Source organism: Pristiophorus japonicus, chromosome 14 (genome assembly GCF_044704955.1).
Source record: "Pristiophorus japonicus isolate sPriJap1 chromosome 14, sPriJap1.hap1, whole genome shotgun sequence".
In the NCBI taxonomy this organism is placed as follows: domain Eukaryota; kingdom Metazoa; phylum Chordata; class Chondrichthyes; family Pristiophoridae; genus Pristiophorus; species Pristiophorus japonicus.
Window position 1 is genome coordinate 87,556,386 of NC_091990.1, and position 6,411 is coordinate 87,562,796.

Consider the following 6,411-nt stretch of genomic DNA (forward strand, 5'->3'; position numbering starts at 1 on the left):
GTAACGTTTCTGCTGCCCACCTTTGGCTCATTTGCTGTGAAGGAGTTCCGAGTAGAGCGCTTGCTTTGAGAGTCTCGTGTCTGGCATATGAACTATGTGGCCTGCCCAGCGGAGCTGATCAAGTGTGGTCAGTGCTTTGATGCTGGGGATGTTGGCCTGGTCGAGGACGCTAATGTTGGTGCGTCTGTCCTCCCAGGGGATTTGTAGGATCTTGCGGAGACATCATTGGTGGTATTTCTCCAGCGACTTGAGGTGTCTACTGTACATTGTCCATGTTTCTGAGCCATACAGGAGGGTGGGTATTACTACAGCCCTGTAGACCATGAGCTTGGTGACAGTTTTGAGGGCCTGGTCTTCAAACATTCTTTTCCTCAGGCATCCGAAGGCTGCACTGGTACACTGGAGGCGGTGTTGGATCTGGTCGTCAATGCCTGCTCTTGTTGATAGGAGGCTCCCGAGATAAGCATGGGCCTTACGCTAAACATCAGTAAGACAAAGGTCCTCCACCAGCCTGTCCTCGCCGCACAGCACTATCCTCCAGTCATAGGGATAGTATGGTATTACTCAATCATGCCAAAGAGAATATCTCCAAATCCTCTGTTCTGAGTAGAGAATATAGGAGTTAGTCAGGGGAACCATTTAGTAGGATACAATGAGCCCCCGAAGTATGTGACCCGGGTGGATGGGACAACATGGGTAGCCCCTTACCTAACTGGGTGTGTTCAAGCTCAGGACATGTTCATTTGCCCCTACAATGTGGTAGAACATGCAGCCGCTGCGTGCGGGTTTGATTGGGATGGGGTAGCATGGAACTGCACCATGAAGGTAATTGTGGGACATTAGAGGGAAGGGTGAATATTGTGTCACTACCATTCACTGGCAATAGCACCAACGTGACTTGTCCCATCACGCAGGAACTTTTTGCTTTACCCCAGTCCAACCTGTAAGACTTGAGGTGCAGGTTTCATTAAGCATTTATTCGCATAGGCAAGTAGACATCACAGTAGAAGATGATTTAAAGGAGCAATTACACCAGTACATGGAACAATTTGGATCTGACATCCCACCTCTACTGGAACACTTGGTACAGTTAATGAAACATGTTAAACAGTCCCAAGACCATTATCATACCCTGGCCCAGAGAAACCGTGAACTGCATAAAGAAGTGTCTAAGATTGTTATGAATTTTGAAATTCCTCCTTCGATATGGATTGTCTCACATGTGTTGGTCGAAAGCAGCTGGTGATTGTGTTGTATCTTCTGATAATAACTGGCCGTGTTAACAGGAGCCGCCGACAGTGGAAGTGGCAGAAGCTGATACAAGAAACACCGATGAAAGGAGAGGTTTACAAACTGAACTACAAGTAAGTGGGAATCGAAAAGTTCGAGTCCAGTCACTAAAGGGTAGTTCTGTAAGACTGCAGCATTTTCCATCTCATTTTCTGCTAATAATTGTGCTTGCAACTGCTTCAAGATGGCTAAACCTGGGGTTGACCAATTTTTTATGACCCAAAATGCTCTGCGAAGTCAAGGGCTGTTTTTAATGAACTTTTGAGAGATCTTGTAGCTGTGAAGAGACATTTTCACATGCAGTAAGAAATGTCCTTGAATTGTCTATGAACTGTGAAGAAAGCTGCAACTATGGTGATAAGAAATGAGAAGATCTACTCACAGGAAGGATTCGTTTAAGAATATTCCGTTATACTAAACTTAAACTACATGGTGGACGAACATCCCAGAAAAGGGATATAAAAAATGCTGTAACACGCAAGGTAGGGGCGGCAGTTGAATGAGTGGTGATCTGGTCAGTTGACAAGAGAATCACGGGGTTAATTTCTGAGTGCTGACCACAGCTGGAGCTAACTCTCATGTGAGTGTCTTTGCTTTGTAATCACTTAGGAAATAGGCAATTTTTAACTGTTAAGAATTAATTAACAGGATAGGTTGGTGCCCGTTAATAATTAGAAATAATTGTTCATTTGATGCTATTGTTATTGCTTGTATTTCTTTTGATTATTCTAAGTAAAGATAATGCCTGGATAGAAGTGAGTGAAGAAACATCCTGTGTCTGTGTTGTTTTGTCTCACAAGTCTGAACTCTAAAGTGTAGAGAAAAGACTTAAATCTTACCGGCTGAGAGCTGCTTTATGATGATAAGTCTTTCACTCCTACCAGGACCGGTGGAACTGTCTTTAGTCTGGCTCCAACAGGATCTGTTGGTGGACAGTGAGTGGGAAGATCGAGAATCAAAATGGGAGAGAGAGAGAGACTGGGGAGAGAGAGAGAGAAAGAGAGAGAGAGAGAGAGAGAAAGAGGCTGGGGGGAGAGAGAGAGATGGGAGAGAAGGAGAGTGAGAGGCTAGGGCGGCGGGGGAGAGAGAGAGACTTGGGAAGAAAGGGATATAGACTGGAGAGAGAGGGACACTAGGGGGAGAGAGAGAGAAAGGGAGACTGGGGAGAAGAAAGAGAGAGGGACTGGGGGCAAGAGAGAGACTGGGGGAAAGATATTGGGAGGGAGAGAGAGACTGGGGGAGAGAGAGACTGGGGAGAGAGATATTGGGGGGAGAGAGAGACTGGGGAGGGAGAGAGAGAGAGACTGGGAGAGAGAGAGAGAGAGAAAGACTGGGGGGGAGAGAGGGAGAAAGACTGGAGGAGTGAGAAAGAGAGACTGGGGAGAGAGAGACTGGAGAGAGAGATAGAGAGACTGGGTGGGAGAAAGAGAGAAACTGGGAGGGAGAGAGAGATACTCGGGAGAGAAACATAGAAACATAGAAAATAGGTGCAGGAGCAGGGTTCGGCCCTTCGAGCCTGCACCACCATTCAATATGATCATGGCTAATCATGCAACCTCAGTACCCCACTCCTGCCTTCTCTCCATATCCCCTGATCTCTTTAGCCATAAGGGCCACATCTAACTCCCTTTTGAATGTATCCAACGAACTGGACTCAACAACTTTCTGTGATAGAGAATTCAATAGGTTCACAATTCTCTGGGTGAAAAAGTTTCTCCTCATCTCGGTCCTATATGGCTTATCCCTTATCCTTAGACTGTGACCCCTGATTCTGAACTTCCCCAACATCGGGAACATTCTTCCTGCATCTAACCTGTCCAATCCCATCAGAATTTTATATGTTCCTATGAGATCCCCTCTCATTCTTCTAAACTCCAGTGAATATAAGCCTAGTCGATCCAGTCTTTCTTCACATGTCAGTCCTGCCATCCCGGGAATCAGTCTGGTGAACCTTCGCTGCACTCCCTCAATAGCAAGCATGTCCTTCCTCAGATTAAGAGACCAAAACTGCACACAATACTCAAGGTGTGGTCTCACCAAGGCCCTGTACAACTGCAGCAAGACCTCCCTGCTCCTATACTCAAATTCTTTTGCTATTAAGGCCAACATGCCATTTGCTTTCTTTATTGCCTGCTGTACCTGCATGCCTACTTTCAATGACTGATGTACCATGACACCCAGGTCTCGTTGCAACTGCCCATTTACTAATCTGTCACCATTCAGATAATAATCTGCCTTCCTCTTTTTGCCACCAAAGTGGATAACCTCACACTTATCCACATTATATTGTATCTGCCATGCATTTGCCAACTGACCTAACATGTCTAAGTCACCCTGCAGCCTCTTAGCATCCTCCTCACAGCTCACACTGCCACCCAGCTTAGTGCAATCTGCAAACATGGAGCTATTGCATTCAATTCCTTCATCTAAATCATTAATATATAGTGTAAATAGCTGGGATCCCAGCAATGAACCCTGCGGCATCCCACTAGTCACTGCCTGCCATTCTGAAAAGGACCCGTTTATTCCCACTCTCTGTTTCCTGTCTGACAACCAGTTCTCTATCCATGTCAATACATTACCCCAAACACCATGTGCCTTAATTTTGCATACTAATGGCTTGTGTGGGACCTTGTCAAAAGCATTGGTTCTCCCTTCTCCACTCTACAAGTGACACCCTCAAAAAACTCTAGAAGATTTGTCAAGCATGATTTCCCTTTCATAAATCCATGCTGACTTGGACCGATCCTGTCACTGCTTTCCAAATGCGCTGCTATTACATCTTTAATAATTGATTACAGCATTTTCCCCATCACTGATGTCAGGCAATCCAGTCTATAATTCCCTGTTTTCTCTCTCCCTCCTTTTTTTAAAAGGTGGGGTTACATTAGCTCCCCTCCAATCCCTAGGAACTGATCCAGAGTCCATGGAACCAATGCATCTACTTTTTCTGGGGCCACTTCATTAAAGATAGAAACATAGAAAGTAGGTGCAGGAGTAGGCCATTCGGCCCTTCGAACCTGCACCACCATTCAATATGATCATGGCTGATCATGCAACTTCAGTACCCCATTCCTGCTTTCTCTCCATACCCCTTGATCCCTTTAGCCGTAAGGGCCACATCTAACTCCCTTTTGAATATATCGAACGAACTGGCCTCAACAACTTTCTGTGGGCGAGAATTCCACAGGTTCACAATTCTCTGAGTGAAGAAGTTTCTCCTCATCTCGGTCCTAAATGGTTTACCCCTTATCCTTAGACTGTGATCCCTGGTCCTGGACTTCCCCAACATCGGGAACATTCTTCCTGCATCTAACCTGTCCAATCCCATCAGAATTTTATATGTTTACATGAGATTCCCTCTCATTCTTCAAAATTCCAGTGAATATAAGCCGAATCGATCCACTCTTTCTTCATAAGCCATCCCGGGAATCAGTCTGGTGAACCTTCGCTGCATGCCCTCAATAGCAAGAATGTTCTTCCTCAGATTAGGAGACCAAAACTGCACACAATACTCAAGGTGTGTTCTTACCAAGGCCCTGTACAACTGCAGTAAGACCTCCCTGCCCCTATACTCAAATCCCCTCGCTATGAAGGCCAGCATGCCATTTGCTTTCTTTACTGCCTGCTGTACCTGCATGCCTACCTTCAATGACTTATGTACCATGACACCCAGGTCTCGTTGCACCTCCCCTTTTACTAATCTGTCACTATTCAGATAATAATCTGCCGTCCTGTTTTTGCCACCAAAGTGGATAACCTCACACTTATCCACATTATACTGCATCTGCCATGCATTTGCTCATTCACCTAACCTGTCCAAGTCCCCTTGCAGCCTCCTAGCATCCTCCTCGGAGCTTGCACTGCTACCCAGCTTAGTGTCATCTGCAAACTTGGAGATATTACATTCAATTCCTTCGTCTAAATCATTAATATATATTGTAAATAGCTGGGGTCCCAGCATGTGAATCCTGCGGCACCCCACTAGTCACTGCCTGCCATTCTGAAAAGGACCCGTTTATTCCCAGTCTTTGCTTCCTGTCTGCCAACCAGTTCTCTATCCACATCAATACATTACCTCCAATACCATATGCCTTAATTTTAAACATTAATCTCTTGTGTGGGACCTTGTCAAAAAGCCTTCTGAAGGTCCAAATACACCACATCCACTGGTTCTCCCTTCTCTACTCTACTAGTGACATCCTCAAAAAACTCTCGAAGATTTGTCAAGCATGATTTCCCTTTCATAAATCCATGCTGACTTGGACCGATCCTGTCACTGCTTTCCAAATGCGCTGCTAATACATCTTTAATAACTGATTTCAGCATTTTCCCCACCACCGATGTCAGGCTAACCAGTCTGTAATTCCCTGTTTTCTCTCTCCTTCCTTTTTAAAAAAGTGTTGTTACATTAGCTACCCTCCAATCCATAGGAACTGAACCAGATTCCATGGAATGTTGGAAAATGACCACCAATGCATCTACTATTTCTAGAGCCACTTCCTTAAGTACTCTGGGATGCAGACTGTCAGTCCCTGGAGATTTATCGGCCTTCAGTCCCTTCAATTTTCCTAACACCATTTCCTGACCAATAAGGATTTCCCTCAGTTTCCCCTTCTCGCTAGACCCTCGGTCCCCTAGTATTTTCGGGAGATTATTCGTGTCTTCCTTAGTATTTGTTCAATTGGTCTGCCATTTTCTTGTTCCCCATTATGAATTCCCCTGATTCTGACTACAAAGGACCTACATTATTCTTCACTAATCTTTTTCTCTTTACATATCTATAGAAGCTTTTGAAGTCAGTTTTTATGTTCCCTGCAAGCTTACTCTCATACTCTATTTGCCCCCTCCTAATTAAACCCTTTGTCCTCCTTTGCTGAATTCTACATTTTTCCCAATCCTCAGGTTTGCTGCTTTTTCTGGCCAATTTATATGCATTTTCCTTGAATTTAACACTTTCCCTAATTTCCCTTGTTAGCCACGGTTGAGCCACCTTCCCTTTTTTATTTTTATGCCACACAGGGATGTACAATTGTTATAGTTCATCCATGTGATATTTAAATGTCTGCCATTGCCTATCCAACCCTTTCAGTATCATTCTCCAGTCTATCCTAGCCAATT